This window comes from Cervus elaphus, chromosome 1 (assembly GCF_910594005.1).
Source record: "Cervus elaphus chromosome 1, mCerEla1.1, whole genome shotgun sequence".
NCBI classification, from domain to species: domain Eukaryota; kingdom Metazoa; phylum Chordata; class Mammalia; order Artiodactyla; family Cervidae; genus Cervus; species Cervus elaphus.
In genome coordinates, this window is record NC_057815.1 from 90,618,373 (window position 1) to 90,637,163 (window position 18,791).

Consider the following 18,791-nt stretch of genomic DNA (forward strand, 5'->3'; position numbering starts at 1 on the left):
TCAGTACACGCTTTGGTGCACGTACTCGAGAGGGAGCGAGACCAGGTCCCGAGTGGAGATAGCCCCTGGCAGAGCGTCCGTCATTGTGCTCACTCTCTGAAGGGAGAGAGGGAAGCGACAGGATAGAGACCTCCACCCCTGCCGCGTGCATCCCCTGGGCACCCTTTTGAGGGCGTGGAACGAGCCCAGTGGTGTGGCACCCACTGCCCAGACCCCCGCCCATCCTGTAACCAAGCTCCTCACGTGTGTGCGTGCTAAGTCACTCCAGCTGTGTCCATCTCTTTGTGATCCCATGGACTGTATGTAGCCCACTGGCTTCTCTGTCCGTGGCATTCTCCAAGCAAGAATACTAGAGTGGGTTGCCATGCCCCTCTCCAGGGGATCTTCCTGACCCAGGGATCGAAACTGTGTCTCTCATCTGTTGCATTGGCCGCGGCATCTTTACCACCAGCACCACCTGGGAAGTGCAGCTGCAAGACCTCACACCCCAGCCAGCTCCCAAACCAGGCTGGAGACTGCCATCAAACCTGGGAGAAGCCCGCTGCTCTCAGGGCTCCTGGTTCATCTCCTTGGGCCAGAGTCCACCTCCAACAGGGCGGTGAGGGCCACTGCACACAGGGGGAGCTCCCCCCAAGCCACGGGGCACACGCAGACTGCACAGGGCTGCCTCCTCAGAAGGACATGCCTCCAAGGCCGGCATGGGTGACAGCTTCACTTAGTTTCACAGAGAAAGTTAGACAAAATGAGAAGCAAAGGGATAGGTTTCAAATGAAAGAACAAGAAAATAATCCATGAAAAAACCTGAGTGAAACAGAGAGATAATTTATCTGATAAAGAGTTTGAATCAATCGTAACTGAACTTGGGAAAAGAACAGTTGAACACAGAATTTTAATAAAGATTAAGGAAGTATAAAAAGGAACCAGTCAGAGCTGAAGAATACAATAAATGAAATGAAAACTACACTAAAGGGAATTAACAGCAGATTAGATGATTCAGAAAAATGTATAAACGATCTGGTAGATAGAATAATAGAAAACACTCAACCAGAACAGCAAAAAGAAAGACAAATTTAGGAAAACGAGAATAATTTTCGGAACTCTGTGACAACGTCAAGCATCCCAACATTCGCATTTTAGGAGTCCCAGCAGGATAAAAGAGAGAAAAATATATTCAGTACTTTGAATTCCCAGAGCACTTAGCTAGAATCTTTTCAAGCCTTTGCTACCTAAATTTCAGCGTGTATTTTTCTTACCCCTCCAGCCCCGACTCTGCCCCTAGACTTTAACTCTTGGGTATATGGCATGAATCTTACTCATTTTTATACCTTGCTCTTAATGATATATAGTAAAACTTAATAAATATATGGTCTATTAAATTTCCGGAAGTCAGTAGTGCTTCAGATTGTAAGTGAACAGTGGTTGTTACATCTGTATTTTCACCTCAACCATCTAATCAATAAACTGATATTATACTGCTTGAGACAAATCAATAATCACTGCTTAATTTTTTCTGAGAATAACATACATTGGCTGGAGAATCCAAAGGACAGAGAATCCTGGTGGGCTACAGTCCATAGGGTCGCAGAGTCAGACATGACTGAAGTCATTTAGCACACACACACATTATGTATGTGTATGAAAAGAGCATGTGTTATGTATATATTTTACTATTACCCAAGATATTTCATATATTTTATCTCCATTTCATCCTGAAATGCTCTGGTGATGTAGGTGTGAGTCTCCTGCTTTATGGATAAAGAGGCTGAGGCTTTGGGAGATCACTGCCTTGATCCAGGTCATAGAATTAGGTCCCTGAAAGGCTGAACTCAAATGCAGGACTGTCTGATTTTTTAGTTCTTGCTCTCTCTGTGTTTTCCTCTGCTGCTTTTTAAAGATCACAAAACACAAACACATCTAAGTCTCTGAATTTCAAAACTGAGGTTTCATAATCTCTGTTATTGTCAGGTGTTTTTTTCTATGGAATCACTTCAACGTAAATGAAAAGTGTTTCTTCAAAATACAGCCTGAACTGCCTTATGATGTTCACATGTGTTCCTGGGTCCACAGAAACCAGGGCTCGAGACGCCAGATCTGGAAACAGTGAGTTAAAAAACCAGGGAAGCATGGTGCTCCTCTCAGCTCAGCCTCTAGTTCTTGTGAAAGTAAAAGCTGATCACTGAGTTGCAAGAGTTAGCTAATATATAGGATCAAAACGCCTTATGTTGGCCAAGAAGAATTCTTCAAATGCTGAAAAAGGCAGCATTCTTGAGACTGACGTACATTTCAGAAAATAGGAAATAGAAGTCAAAGACTAATGTGAATTGAGTATCCCCTAATCAGTTTCCTAAAACTAGATCTGCCCCAGGCGGACAACGCTCACTTTGCCGTTGAGGAAACTGCAGGTCAAGGACTCTTCCAAAGCCCCGGTTGTTTTTTCTGAACCAGCTGTTTGTGAAGCATGAGTTAGAACCCAGAGTTCTTCAAGCACCTCAGGGATTGGTGAAGAAGCAGTTCAGGAGAAGACAAGATGCAGGCAAACAGGTACTTGTAGGACTTCAATTAAGGCAGCAGATTATCTTATTTCTTTTTGAAAAATAAGCTTTACATGTAAGATTTATATTCATAAAAGATAGTCAGATCCTTTAAGAAACTTTAAAAAACATTGTAAAATATTCTGTCTACATGTCTTTCTTGATTTGTTCATAGTCAGGTTCTGTAGCTTGGTTATAGAGTGACAGGCTTTAGGAAACGACCTCCATTCTGAGCAGGGGGAGCAGAGCCATGCCTTCTTTTTTGATCTGAGAGAACAGCATTGAAACATGTGTATTATCAATTGTGAAACAGATCGCCAGTCCAGGTTTGATGCATGAGACAAGTGCTGAGGGCTGGTGCACAACGATGACCCAGAGGGATGGGATGGGGAGGGAAGTGGGAGGGGAGTTCAGGATAGGGAACACGTGTAAATCCATGGCTGATTTGTATCAATGTATGGCAAAAACTCCTACAATATTGTAAAGTAATTAGCCTCCAACTAATATAAGTAAAAAAAAAAAAAGAGAAAAAAAACCTAGATCATTTGTTTTAAGGATTTTTGAAACACTTTATTTTATACTGGAGTATAGCTGACTTAACGCTGGTGTGATAGTTTCAGGTGGACGCCGAAGGGAGGCAGCCATACATACACAAGTGTCCATTCTCCCCCAGACTCCCCTCCCATCCAGGCTGCCCCATGACACTGAGCATCTCTGTGCTCTACAGTAAGTCCTTGTTCCTTCTAAAATCCCAGTTCAGAGATTCAGGGCAAGAACTTCCTTAGTGAGAGTGAAGGCATGCCTCAGAAAAGATAGTGTGCCCGATCAGGGCAGACTGTACCGAACATGCAGTGTTGACTCAGCCTGCTCTGAAATTGCCTCACCTCTTAGGATGATGCCACTATTGCGTCTTTCTATTATGACTGCAGACTGTGCCACGGGATTTATAGTGTTCAGTCGTCTTCATAATCCTTTATTTATTCATTTATTTTCATTTTGTGAACTGTATAGAACTAGACCAACTTGCCCATTAGGTATCCTAAGTTTTATGATTCTTTGTAATTTAAATTTAATAAAAAATGTTTCGAAATAAATAGAAGTATACCACTACAATATTGTAATTAGCCTCCAACTAATAAAAATAAATGAAAAAAAAAAAGAGAACCTTGGAAATAAATCCTATGGCAGTGGCCTTGTAAACTAATCTCCTACTTGACTCTAACGTGCAACCTTTGAGATCTAATAATACTTGATATTTATTAAGCACCTACTGAATGACAAATCTGGGCTAAATACCTGTACAGTGTTTTGCTTGTCCATCCTACGTGACATGTGTTATTTTCTCCACCTGAAATATGAAAAAACTGAGTTTCTGAAGGATCAAGTAACTTGCCCAATGGCGTTTAGCTAGAGAATGGAAGAACTGAAAATCAGTTGCACAGAGTATGTTTCCAGTGCCAAGGTTTTCTTGGTAATGCTGCCTCCCAGAGCAGTTTTAATTTGATGGCCAAAATACCAACTCTGCAATTTCAAGCATCTTACATCAGAATGTCCTTGTTGAGGTTATTTTTTAATTTTTTTTTTGAGTGTTACGAAAGACCAGATAGAAACAAAAGCATGCTATACACCCATCATAAAACTAGGTAAAAACAAAATATGGTAGCTTTTTTTGTGTGTGTGTGTGAAATAATGCTTAGGTTATTTATCTGCTATTACAGCCTTTTTGGAGGTTATACCCAATGATTATATTAGTTTTGGTTCTAGCATTCTCTTTCAATGAAAGGACCTGGCTCACTGTTTCCAGGGTTATTTTTCCTTTCTGTTCTGTGGTTAAATGTAGCCATCTGGTTAAACCATTTTCAGAATTTTAGCAAGTGGTAGAAGAATAATTTTTCTGCAAAATAAATACATATATTTTCTGCTGGGAATTTCTGGAAGATGAAGGTACTTAATAAGCCTGGGCAGAATGTCCCAGGAGAGGACAATTATTTCCTCATTCCTGGCTCTGGCATTATTATTACTTACTGTTCTTTCAGCTCTGCCTGAATTGGGCTCTGCCAAGTGGAACCTCTTTGTGCCAACCTTAGAGAGTTCATGCCAAAGACATTTCAATTCTTCCTACCAGTCTTCAGTCAACCCTTTATCAGGATCTCAAGTCTCTGGGAGATGCAGAAACTGGAGCTTATCTAAGTCTTTATAACACATAAGGGAGGATCCTTTTTACTGTTCTGCTATTTAGAAAAAAATTTTTTGGGGATGTGCTGGGTCTTTGTTGCTGCGTGCAGTCTTTCTCCAGTTGGGATGAGCAGGCTTCTCATTGCTGTGGCTTCTCACCGCAGAGCACAGGCTCTAGGTGGCATGGGCTGCAATAGTTGTGGCGAATGGGCTTCATTGCTCTGTGGCATGTGGGGGCAGCTGGATTCTTAACCACTGGACTACCAAGGAAGTCCTGTTCTGCTGTTAACAAATATCATTTGGTGCTTTTTTCTGGTCATTGCAAAAAAAAAAAAAGATCATTGATAAAAGAATTGCTCAAACAAAGTACTGTGGAATTTTACTTTCTTTGTTCCCATTGTCTACCATGCTGCCCTCGACAGTGAAACAGTGATAACGTCAAGCATCTTCCTGTCGTTGCTGATGGGCTCACGGGAGAACTGCTGAAGATTTCCAGGTTTATGGATTGTTCTACCCAAAGAGAAGTCTTGAAGTCAGCTTCCTAATGTCAATCTCTCTCTTTGTCTTTTTTAAATCTTATTTTAAACTAATACAGACCTACTCTATAGTAAAGGGCATGCCACACAATACTTTCTAATGACCTATATGGGAAAAGAACCTAAAAAATAATGGATATATGTATATGTATAACTGATTCACTTTTGTTGTACCTGAAACTAATGCAACTTTGTAAATCATCTATACTCCAATAAGAATTAAAAAAAAAAAAAAAACTTCATTTCAAAGATGAGTGACTGAGGCACAGAGATGTTAGGTTATTGGCCCAAGATCATGGAACCATAAACAGTGGATCCTGGGTCCAGAGCATGGAATCTACTATATTGACAACAGTTTGTACTTGACAAACATTCATGGCATAGAATGCAGCTAATATAAAAGTTAAACTTTTTTTGTGTGTGTGACAATGATTTGGACTCTGGTTTTAATTAGATTATCAAGGTCTATTGAGTATCAAAAGTTCCTTGAATATAGTAACAAATAAACTTTGATGGGAAAAGGGGAGGGATCAGTTCAATTAAGATCAGTCAGTCACGTCCGACTCTTTGCTACCCCATGGACTGAAGCACACCAGGCTTACCTGTCCATCATCAGCTCCTGGCACTTGCTCAAATTCATGTCCATTGAGTCAGTGATGCCATCCAACCATCTCATCCTCTGTCATCCCCTTTTTCTGTCTTCAATCTTTCCTAGCATCAGGATCTTTTCCAATGAGTCAGTTCTTTGCATCAGTTGGGCAAAGTATTGGAACTTCAGCTTCAGCATCAGTCCTTCCAAAGATTATTCAGGACTTATTTCCTTCAGGATTGACTGGTTTTATCTCCCTGCAGTCCAAGGGACTCTCAAGAGTCTTCTCCAACACCACAGTTCAAAAGCATTAATTCTTCGGTGCTCCGCTTTCTTTATAGTCCAACTCTCACATCCATACATGACTACTGCAAAAACCATAGCTTGGACAGCTTTTTAATATGCTGTCTAGGTTGATCATATCGTTTCTTCCAAGGAGCAAGTGTCTTTTAATTTCATGGCTGCAGTCACTGTCTACAGTGATTCTGGAGCCCAAGAAAATAAAGTCTGTCACTGTTTCCATTGTTTCCCCATCTATTTGCCATGAAGTGATTGGACCAGATGCCATGACCTTAGTTTTCTGAAGGGAGGGATAGAGGCCAGCAAATGAGGAATTGTGGTCCGAACAATGGAATATGTTTACCAAACTACTTCATCTTTTTCTTCTGGGCACACAAGCTGCCTTTCCTGGCCCTCTTACATCCACATGGGGTCTTGTTACTAATAGGTGGAAATGATGTACCCATTTAGGTTTGGTCCATAAAATGTCCCCAGGGCTCCTCAATTCATCTTTGATGACTGGCTAGCTGGGTGCAGATGATCCAGCAGATGGTCCTGAAGCCCCAGGAGACCAGAGGCATCACAGATTGCCATGGGCCTGTTTCTGGGAGTCACAGCTTGGTGGAGAGCTGTCCCTAAAATCTGCAAATCTGCACTGGACTTAGTGTGAATGAGAAATAAACTTTCACTGGGATTAGGCCACTGAATTTTGGGCTATTTTGTACTACAACAGCATTTCTAGCACATGGCAATTAATACAGATAATAGAGTTGCTAATGAATTTCTTTGATAAAGTGAAGAATGGAAGAGGTAGGGATAGGGGCACCTAGGAAGGATGGATGAATGGACCATTCCGAGGAGCGCTATTCACGGGACCAGGAGCTGTCCTGGATAGAGCTCTTGCTGTGCTGCCCCTCAGCACAGCACTGATCACCATCTCTCTAACCTCTGGACACCTCCCCCCAGTGACCCCCGCCACCTGGTGCCCAGAGGGTGAATGCTGCACAACTACTGCATTAGTGGTGGAGGATCACCCTTACTTGGGAGAATTTCTGAAATGAGGAAACTTAGACCTCTGAGCTGAATTAATGATTGCTAAGGCAGCAGTGTATTACAGAATAAATGAACACTGATAATCGCATCTGCTATTAATACACAACATTCTGATAAAAAAACGTGTTAATGGGTGAGCAAATCCTTTGCAAAATTTAATGCACAAATAAGAGAAAGAACAATTCTTACTATTCATTTCAGTTCAGTTAAGTTCAGTTGCTCAATCAAGTCTGACTCTTCTTGACTCCATGAACCGCAGCACGCCAGGCCTCCCTGTCCATCACCAACTCCCGGAGTCTACTCAAACTCATGTCCATTGAGTTGGTGATGCCATCCAACCATCTCATCCTCTGTTATCCCCTTCTCCTCCTGCCCCCAATCCCTCCCAGCATCAGGGTCTTTTCAAATGAGTCAGCTCTTTGCATCAGGTGGCCAAAATATTGGAGTTTCAGCTTCAACATGAGTCCTTCCAATGAATACCCACGACTGATGTCCTTTAGGATGGACTGATTGGATCTCCTTGCAGTCCAAGGGACTCTCAAGAGTCTTCTCCAACACCACAGTTCTTTGGTGCTCAGCTTTCTTTAGAGTCCAACTCTCACATTCATGCATGACCACTGGAAAAACGATAGCCTTGACTAGATGGACCTTTGTTGGCAAAGTAATGTCTCTGCTTTTAACAATGTTTAACTCCAGGGTGCCCCTGGGTTATATTGTTGCAATCCTGAAAAGTCTTCCTGATCCCAAATTACATCCCCCCAAATGAGTCATTATGCCTACTAGATGGACCATGCTATGGGGGAGGAAGCCATGTGTATTTTTTTTCCTATATGACCCTCCTTAACCTGAAACCCCATTGTACACAATGTCCAGCTCAAATGTGTCAGTTCCTCTTGGATGGAAGGATGAGCAGATGGGATGAAGGTCAGAGTGGTGCGGTGACTTTGACAAGGCCATAGATTTTCTGAGATGGATCCTAGCTCTTAATTTCCACCATTTCCCCACACTTTCATTACCTTTCCTGAGCTTCGGTTCTCTTTTCTTTAAAATGAGAAGTTAGATTTATAAACTTTCAAATGACCCTATCGGATTTTATATCCCACTATTTCAAGAAAAAAATTAATGGATTGCTTATAGTTTCATTTTTACAGTTCTCTAATGTGCCATCTGGGTAAAAAATGACCAACGGGAGGAGGGAAGAGAGAAATGCGTGAAGCAGGTGTCACCATGTGATAGCATGTTAAGGTTTAGAGCCAAGCGTTAGAGGCCATTGTTTGAGAGTGGAGATGCTGAAAAAGTCACAGAAGGAAGAGGGCCTCCGGGTCTTCTATAGCCACTGGGGGAGGCGGAGGGAACATTTGAGAAGATTTTCAGTCTCACGCTATAAAAAATGAGCCTTAAGTCTTTCAACATACTAAAGATGATGACAAAATTCATCTTTGGAGTGAGTACTACTGCTTTATTAAGAAAAAGATTTCCATTATCATTTGACTTTTATAAAGTCAAGGTCCCTGAATCTCTAAGAGAAGTTGAAGCAGAGAAGATCTAAGCCGCCCTGTTTAGTCTATTCGTACCTAATAAAACATATCAGTAACAGAATAAAGTATAAAACACCAAAATAAAAGGGGGATTATTTTGAGTGAAGAAGTTGTAAGAAATTTTTTCTCTCTCCAAAGATCTGGAGGTAGACATGTGGGGCTCTGGATAGAGGGAAGAGAAGATCCAGCAGATGTGATGGGGCCGGAAGAAGCAGCCTCAAGAGATGGAGGCGACCTGAGCTAGAGACTCCCTAGAACGTGATGTGGTTGGTGGCCGCTGAGAGCACTGGTGCCTGATACTAGCACTCAGGATTTCCTTTATTTGATTTGATTTTATTTATTTTTAATTGGAGGATAATTGCTTCACAATGTTCTGTTGGTTTCTGCCATACAATAGCGTGAATCAGCTGTAAGTATAGGTCCCTCCCTCCTGAGCCTCCCTCCCCTGCCCCCATTTCACCCGGGCTGCATCATCGGGATTTCCTTTATGTTACTAAACTTTCTGTATGCTATCTTCATATGCTGCAATGCAGTTGCTGTAGTGGCACAGAAGTGGTTAGATGCACGTGCTCGTTGTTACTATTGTTTACTTGCTCAGTCGTGTCCGACTCTTTGTGACCCCATGGACTGTAGCCCACTAGGCTCCTTCGTCCCTAGGATTTCCCAGGTAAGAAGAGTGGAGTGGGTTGCTGTTTCCTTCTCCAGGGGATATTCCTGACCCAGGGATCAAACCTGCGTCTCATGCACTGGCAGGCAGATTCTTTACCACAGAGCCACCAGGGAAGCCTGTGCACATGGTTAGGAAATAGCAACATTGAGGATAGTAACGGTGATGGTGCTAGTAACGGTGATGGTGTTAGTAATGGTGATGGTGTTAGTTACGGTGATGGTGTTAGTAATGGTGATGGTGTTAGTTACGGTGATGGTGTTAGTAATGGTAGCAGTGATAGCAAATAATTACATAACAATTACTGCGTGCCATTTGTTCTAAGCATTTTATATAGACTCCCATTTTATCCTCATAAAGGCCTTATGAGGTAGGTGTATTTTTTTTCCAGCTTCATCAAGATATTATTGACATCTAGCGTATGTAAGTTTAAGGTGTACAATGTGATGACTTGATATATGTATAGTGAAATGATGACCACAATAGGTCAGTTAACACCTCCATTTCCTTACCACTTTTTTTGATGTGTGGTGATAACATTTAAAATCTGCTCTCTTCACAAGTTTCAAGTATATAAATGTATTAATGATAGTCACTGTGCTGTCCCATTTTTCAGGTGAGGAAACCGAAGCACAGAAGGTTAAATGTTAAATAATTTGCCTGAAGGGAGAAATCTGGAGCAGAAACCCAGATGCCTCAGAATCCTCTTTGGCAGGAATCCGAGATGGAGGGTTAAGCTGTTTTCCTGGAATAGCGTTAATAACCGAGCGACCACGGAAGGCTGGGCAACCCGGGGCCACAGGTCCAGCTCTTGTGACCACCCTTGTCCGCTTCTGTGTTTCCACGTGCTGGCCCTGGTCCACAGTGAGTAGACGTGATGGCCTCTGAGACCGGGTCTCACAGGGCACACTGTTTAAATCCCTGGGCCATTGCCAGCTTCTTCTAGCTGACTGCGAGGAGGGGTCAGTTCCTTTCAGTTCCTGTTTCCAGGAAAAGGATATTAAGATGTTCCCGTTCCGGTGGGTGTTATACATTTAGTGGTTGCATCCGAGAGGTCAGACATCAGGGCCTTAGGACCGGGGCCATCTAAGGCATGGAGTGGCCATCTCTGGCTTTCCCACTCTGACTCCAGAGGGCCAGCAGGGCTCGACCAGCTTTAAGCAAGTTCAGGGCTGTGGTGATTGCCACAGGAGAGATGCTGGGACCCACTCCTACAGGCAGAATCCAAAACTTCAACTCATATTTCAGAAATTTCTAATCTTCAAGACTTTTTCTAGAGAAATATCCAAGCAAGAAAATAAACTACACATTATTCAAGTCCTTCAACCTTGCTGTACAGGTGAGTTTTCCTTCATTTTTGATATTTTTTCTACTAAATTCAAAGTTCTATCATTTCCGATGGAAACAGACAATGAAACAACTCATTTGATAGTTTGCAAAGAACCTAAGTTCATTTTTCTAAATTTTGATTAAAGTTTTCAAAATCCCATTTTTTACCCGATTTTAGGGTGTGAATTGAGAAAAATTAATAACATATAAGTAATAATAATAAACAGCATATTTTCCTAAAGCTTTGCAATGTCTACAACATGTTCATTTATTTTTTTTTCATCTGGTCTTATCCAGGGCAGGTAGAGGATAATTATTGGCATCCCTATTTTACAAATGAAGAAACAGGCTCAAATTGGCTGAGTGGAAGAACTGGGACCTCCATGGTTTTATGACTATTTCAGAATCTGAGGATATAATAATATTAAGAATTTGTCATCAGATGTAGAACAGCCCAGTCCAGGGTAGTGAGTCCCACACCCATTCAGAATTGTTATAATTTCTTTTGCATGTTTCTCTACCTCTCCTCTGCCAGCCCCTCATTATAAGGATGTAAGATGACAGATAATACAAAATTTCTCAAGCTCTTTCTGAAAGCGATTCAGCTTCTCTTTAAAATATATTTTCAGCTACCCTTATCTGCGAGGATTAGTGAGTTTACCTGGCAATTACATAGCACCTTCTTCTGGAATTCTGCAGCATTCTGTAAAAAAAGTTCTTTTGACTTTCTTTGTTTATGACTCTCACAGTTATGGGTGAGGCTGGAAGGGTCAATTACAATCAGTGTGTTGAAATTTATGGGCCCTAATCAACGACTTGGATGTCAGAGATTGGAGCTTAGTTATAGAGGAGGGCATTGCAGAACTTGAAATAAAGGGGTCCCCTGACTAGGAGAGCTGGATGGGTGGAGGAACTGAGGAGCATAGAGAAATGGGTGGGAGACTTGCGGGGCTGTCTTCCAGGGGCCGTAGGGTGGCAGTGGCAAGGTTCCCGGGTGAGAATTGAGTGTATCTGTGCAGCAAGAAGCCAGTGCTCAGTGCCTAGGCAACTACGTTTAGCACTTGTGAGTCATTTAGTTTTCCCACTCTTTGCCTCCAGGTTGGGGTGGGACGCATCCTTGTGCTCATTACAACCCTTGGGCAAATGTCTGTCACAGCACTGACCACCATGCTGTCTGTGAGAAGAGGAATCAAGCTGATTTCCTCTGCTGCTTCCCGATCAATTAGCCCAATACCTAAAATAATACCTGTTGAATGAATGAATGAATGAGTAAACAAATAGAGAATCTAAGGCTCTTCCCATATCTCAGCTCTATTTTGATTTGATTAATTCTAGGAAGTGTTAGTGCCCATCCACTCAGATGTGGAACCCCGTCAGTACAAAAGCTGATCCAAAAGGGACTGGAGATGCTAAGACCACTGTCAGAGACTTTAGAATACACTGAACTGCTCCTTTGCTGGTTTAATATTGTAATTTTTTTTTTCTTTTTGAATAAAAACATTCTTTGGACCATTCATGTCCATTAGAATGCCAGAGTTTTTTTTTTAAGGAATTAAGTTATTTTTTTGAAATAGTTTTATGTATTTATTTATTTTTGGCTGTGCTGGGCCTTTGTTGCTGCACAGGGTAACCCCTTGTTGCTGTGAGCACGTCTTCCATTGCGGGGTCCCTCCCGTTGCAGAGCACAGGCTCCGGGGTACGGGCTCAGGAGTTGCAGTTCCTGGGCGCCAGAGCACAGTCCCAACAGTTGGGGCACCGGGCGTAGCCACTCCATGGCACGTGGGATCTCCCTGGGTTGGGGATCGAAGCCAACCACCAGGGAATCCCTGAATGTCAGAGCTTTTTTAATTTTGCGGTTTTTGACTCTATGTCTCAGTCTTTTTTATAGCAAAGCATAAAAAGGCTGATACTTCTCTCTCCCAGTTTTCAGAAGAGGACAGGCTGGTATTTTGGACCTGGTTGAATTCCTCAGTGTAACACATTTTTAAGTTCTGGGCCCCAGCTATGAATGTTCTGGTTTAATGATGCTTTAGCCTGTAAATTTCCTTTTTACCCAGAGTGAGCATCTGCTCATTTTGGCAGAATATATTGCTATTTCCAGTTGATCACAACTGACCATTTAATACTTCAGGGTCATGCTGTTTCAAACCCCTGATGTGTATTCAAATAGATAACTTCAATTAAAATCCAGACTGGGTTGCTTACTGGTCATGAGAAGTAAACTTGAGCATGCCAATTATCTTTGACACAGACTCTTCATTATAAAGATGGCACATGTATCTTAAGGATTATTGTGGAGATTGAGATGATGCATGTAAAGAGTTTACTGCAGAGTGAGTGATAGTTGCTCAGTCATGCCTGACTCTTTGTAACCCCATGGACTTGTAGCCTGCCAGGATCTTCTGTTCATGGAACTCTCCCGGCAAGATTACTGGAGTGGGTGCCATTTCTTTCTAACCGGTGACAATGAAACATCAGTACATGGTTGTTCTTACTCTTTGTAAACAAATAAACAAACAAAAAGCCAAAAACAATCTCTCTTCCTTGATTGCTCTTTCTCTGACTCCTCCTTCCCAGAAGCTCCTGTTTGTAGAAAATGCCTCTCTTCCCTTTCCTTTTACTAAGACTTCTCCCTCTTGTGTGTAAATTTGAACTGTTTTTTTTTTTTTTTTTTTTTTTTAACAACAACAGACTGTTCTTTGATACTAAACTTAGGCTGCGTGAGTGAGGCCTTCTCTTTAGGCAAAATTTTCTTGAAACCTCAGACACAGATTATAGTTTTCCTGAGTTGATGGGTTCACTATAATGTGTCTCTTCATGACCTGCCATATAAACAGAAGACTACAACACGTGTTTGGAGCACTGGTTCCAATCTGTTAGTTTCTCCCTGTGCCTTGGGTTGATATGTCTGCATGCAAAGTGGAACATGGAAGATAAATTCTCTCATTGCTAAATTGTCCATTTCTTCCTGGCTACCAAGAGAATGTATTTTGGGTTTAGTAATTGCCGGTGGGCCTTTTGACCCTACTGTGAATCTCAGGAGCTGTGAATGAACTCCAGCTTTACATGGCTTACAAATAATTTGAATATGACATTCCCCTTATGATTTCATATAGCTCATCTTTCAAGGTGCATGTAAAATGTGTGAAGTCCTTCTTTCAGACTTGTAATTGCTGAAGTAACTAACTTTGGAGTTGCAGAGTCCAAAATCAGAGGATTGGTATCCAGGGTCTTGAAGCAGTGAACTGCACTAGAGAGATCCTTGAGATTCATTTCTGTGATAATAACTAGGGAAAAAAAATGAAAGCAGATTTTTATTCCTTTAGATACAAGGAAGAAGAAATGAAAGCATAAAGAGGTTAAAAATCTGCTCAAATTCATACCATTAATGAGTACCAACCCTGGGATCCAAACCCAGGTCTCAAATTGTGCTGAGATTATAAAAATGAAAACAATGGCTCACAAACACAAGGAAAAACTTCAGTTTACTAGCAGGCTCAGTTAGTTATGGCCTGAGAAATCCCATGAATAGAGGAGCCTGGAGAGCCACAGTCCATGGAGTGGCAAAGAGTCGGACAGGGCTGAGTGAATAAACACCAAACACCACCACAGCTGGTTATAGCTGATGACACTTAAAACATTTTTTTTTTAATTTGTGGTAAAAGTTACATAATATAAAACACACTATTTTAACCATATTTAACTGTACGGTTCAGTGGTACTAAGAACATTCACATTGTTTTGCAACTCTCACTATCATCCATTTCCTGAATTTTTCACCTTCCTAAATTGAAACTCTGTCTCGGTTAAACACCAGCTCCCCTTTCCTCCTCCTCCTCCTCCTGCCCCCGACCCCTGGCATCTGCCAATGTACTTTCTGACTCTCTACACCTGACTGTCTTAGGCATCTCACATGTGTGTCTGTGAGTCACTCAGTTGTGTTCAACTCTTTGCACCCCATGGACTGTAGCCTGCCAGACTCCTTCCTCTGTCCATGGGATTTCCCAGGCAAGAATACTGGAGTGGGTTGCCATTCCCTTCCCCAGGGGATCTTCCCAACCCAGGATCGAACCTGGGTCTCCCACGTTGCAGGAAGATTCTTTACCATCTGAGTCACCAGGGAAGCCTAGGCATCTCATATATGTGGAATCAAACAGTATTTGTCTGCACTCAATGTATATTGGAATGCATTTTTAAGGTTAACTTAATATATGGCCTACAAACTAATTGTACCTTTTTTTCCCCTGTGCTATACAGTAGGTTGTCATTAGTTATATATTTTACACACAGCAGTGCATACATGTCAGTTCCAATCTCCCAGTTTATCCCATCCCCCCTTTACCCCCTTTATGTCCGTGTGTTTGTTCTCTATGTCTTGATAACACTTTCTTTAACTTCAGTTTCCGTCGCTTTACAAGTGAGAATATTATGGCTCAGAAAGGTGCAGTGAACTTCCAGAAGTCTCACAGTTACCTCTTGAATGAGTTAGGACCAGAACCCAGACCTCCCGACTCAGTCACTCGGTCAGGCACTATTCACAGCAAGTAGCGCTGCTTAGGAAGGAAAGAATTATGAAACTCAGGCTGTTTTCTAACCTAATAGAATGATGCAATGAAAAGTGTGTGAATTTGACATTAGATACAGCTGTGGTCAAATTCTGTTTTACCACTTGCTAGCCTTGGGATAGTTAAGTATGAGAAGAGATTTCACTGATATTTAATTTCATCATCTATGAAGGAGAAAATAATATTTGCTTTTCAGTCTCATTGTAATGATGAAACGATATGGTGCATAACAAAATGCTGAGTTATATATTCAAATAGGCCAATTATATGGACATAAAATTTCCTCAACCAATTCCAAAACTGGCTTGGGAAGAAATTTTAAGAGTTTTTACCTAAGAGGCTAAGATCGGGAAACATCAATCATCTACTAAGTTACTTCTTTGCTGCTGCTGCTAAGTTGCTTCGGTCGTGTCCGACTCTGTGCGACCCCATAGATGGCAGCCCACCAGGCTCCCCCATCCCTGGGATTCTCCAGGCAAGAACACTGGAGTGGGTTGCCATGTCCTTCTCCAATGCGTGAAAGTGGAAATTGAAACTGTAGTTGCTCAGTCGTGTCCAACTCTTCGCGACCGCATGGACTGCAGCCTACCAGGCTCCTCCATCCGTGGGATTTTCCAGGCAGGAGTACTGGAGTGGGGTGCCATTGCCTTCTCCCAAGTTACTTCTCAGTTCACTCCAAATTGCTCTTTACAGTTTCAACAATTTCCAAAGAGAGAATACATTGGATAGAAAAACACAGGAAGTTGTTTACCATCAGCAGTGGTCAAACAAAAAGAAGAAAAAGAAAGACAAAATTTAGCAAAAAAAAAAAATTGTGATATCCGTTACTGGCCTGGGTGAAAGAAAGAAATAATCTAAGACATTTTGTTGATAGCTGTGTAAATTGGGAGTAGTACTCTTTCGGTTAGAGATATCAAAAGTCTTTATAATATCTGTAATGTTCTATTGTATATTTGGGGCTTCCCTGATAGCTCAGATGGTAAGGAATCCACCTGCAATGTAGGAAATGCAGGTTCCATCCCTGGGCCAGGAAGATCCTCTGGAGAAGGGAATGGCAACCCACTCCAATATTCTTACCTGGAGAATTCCAGGGACAGAGGAGCCTGGCTGGGTACAGTGCATGGGGTTGCAAAGAGTCGGACACGACTGGGTGACTAACACGTTCACACTTTCACATTGTATATTCATTTGAGAAATTATCCTTGGGACCCAGAAATAAATGAATACATGTTGAAGTTTTCGTACTATTAGGGACAATGACTTATTATCAGATAAATCCACTTGAAAGAATAGTATGCAATTGTTAAAATAATGTTGAAAGAGTTTACAATGATATGGGAAATGTTTAAATTATAAATGAAAATTATATGTTAAATATATGGTATGATTTTAAAAGTTTAAGTGAGAAGTGAACAAAAATCCATATATAGAAGAAAGTGGAAGGAGAATGCACTAGAAAATTGAGAATTTTCCTTTTGGATGGCAGTACTAAAAGTTATATTTTAATCTCCTTTAAATGTTTTCTAGACTTTGTCTAATCATCCTGATTTATTTTTGTAATTACTCCCCCCACCTTTTCCTTAGAAGATTTGTTGATACACAACCTTGGCAAAAACCAGAGCGAGCAGCTTTGTCTTTCTTCTGTTTCTCTGTCCGCTCCGTGGGCTTTGTACTATGGGCCCTGGAGGACCCTTTATGATGTAGGAGGGGATATAGGGCGAGGGTATCCCACAACCTAGCTTCTGTGACTTGGGCTGCTTACTTAGTATGTCAAGGTCAAAACCAAAGATGCATCTGTCAAATTGTCACAAACTCTCTTAATGGGTTTTTAAGCAGAAGAAAATAGCAAGTGAAGATTTAAGAAGTCCACTGTAGCCCATAAATAGATGAAATCTCTTATCCAGTTTTTGAACCTGGGTCACTCAGGATTGTGGGAGATTTCCAAGTCAAAGAAGAGATTATGAAATCACAGATACTTTCTCACTGCATTTTTTTTTCCCTCTCAGCAAGAACTTTTAAAAATCCTATTTAGGCATTTAACACACATATCATCAAAGCAGGTGGAAGAAAGACCAGATGATGCAGAAATACAGACCAGATGACCTGTCAAGAATTCTATTGGTTCTATCACCCTGCCATGTTAGAAGTTAATAAAAATTCTAGTAAGAAGCTATCAACCTTCTTAGATCAAGGTATTGTAAGTTTCTTATATTTTTTGGTTTTAGAGTTTTATTCATTCAACAGACACTCATTGAACGCTGCTTCATGTCTGGCAATGAGGATACTGAGAACAAAAATTCCTGCTTCCGAGCTCCTCCTAATGTAGGGTGGGAGGGTGGAGGAAGACCAATACAACTTAGGGTGCAAAAGTCCAGGATGGAGATGATGTTGGTGCACAGTGGAAGTTCTGATAATCTAGACTAAGGTGAGGGGGAAGATCATTTTCCCTGTGGAAACTTTGAAGGATGTTTGAGTCAGTAAGTAGAATTGGGAATGGGTATGTAGGATGGGGCAGTAGGTGGGGTGATGGAATAACACGTGGAAGGCAATGAGGTGTGAATGAGCATGACTTGGTCAGAAATTTAGGGTAGTCCACAGTAGTGAACAGGGAGGGGAGGTGAAGAACATCATGGATGGGTTTGCAGGGTCCAGGGACTTGTAATGAGACTAAAATACTTAGATTTTATCTTGGATATAAAGAGGAGTCTTTGAAGAATTTTAAACTGGATAATGGCATGATTGAATGATTAAGTTTTATAAATATTATTGTGACTGAAGTGTGGACCGCTGAGCAGGTGTCTGGGTGAGGAAGATGACGGAGACACCAGCTATGATGTTATTATCGCAGCCATCAACTTACTTTGCTAATTAGTCTAAATCTAGTGCTGAGAACTGTGGTTGGGTCTGGTGAAAGTGAAGTGAAAGCGTTTGTTACTCAGTTGTGTTTGACCCTTTGAGAACCTGCCAGGATGTTATGTCCATGGATTCTCCAGGCAAGAATACTGGAGTGGGCAGCCATTCCCTTCTCGAGGGAATCGTCCCAACCCAGGGATCTAACCTGGGTCTCCCTCACTGCAGGCAGATTCTTTACTGACTGAGACACCAGGGAAACCCACAGTGTGGTAGGTCCTCAAGAATGTTTATGGAATAAATAAATAAATGAATGAATGAATGGATGAATGGATGAAGGTTAAGGAATAAGATCTGAAAAGCTGCAGTGATTCATTTCGGTATTATAAGATGAAACTAGTAAAGGGAAAAGTCAACGATGATTTCCATGGTGATAGCGGATGGTGGAGGAAATATAGAAGATAATTAGGTGCATTGAACAGTACAATTGGAAGTTGGAACTGTGGCTATGAAAAATATTTAGGAAAATTATTTTCCCATAACTGGGTATTTTTAATGAACTTATATATGTATATATAAAATTTTTTAATAAAAGACTCCTTGAAGATATCAATCTAAAAAAATGAGAATTTATTCTTAATGGTTACAAAGCAAGAGATGTAATATTTTGCGGAGTTGT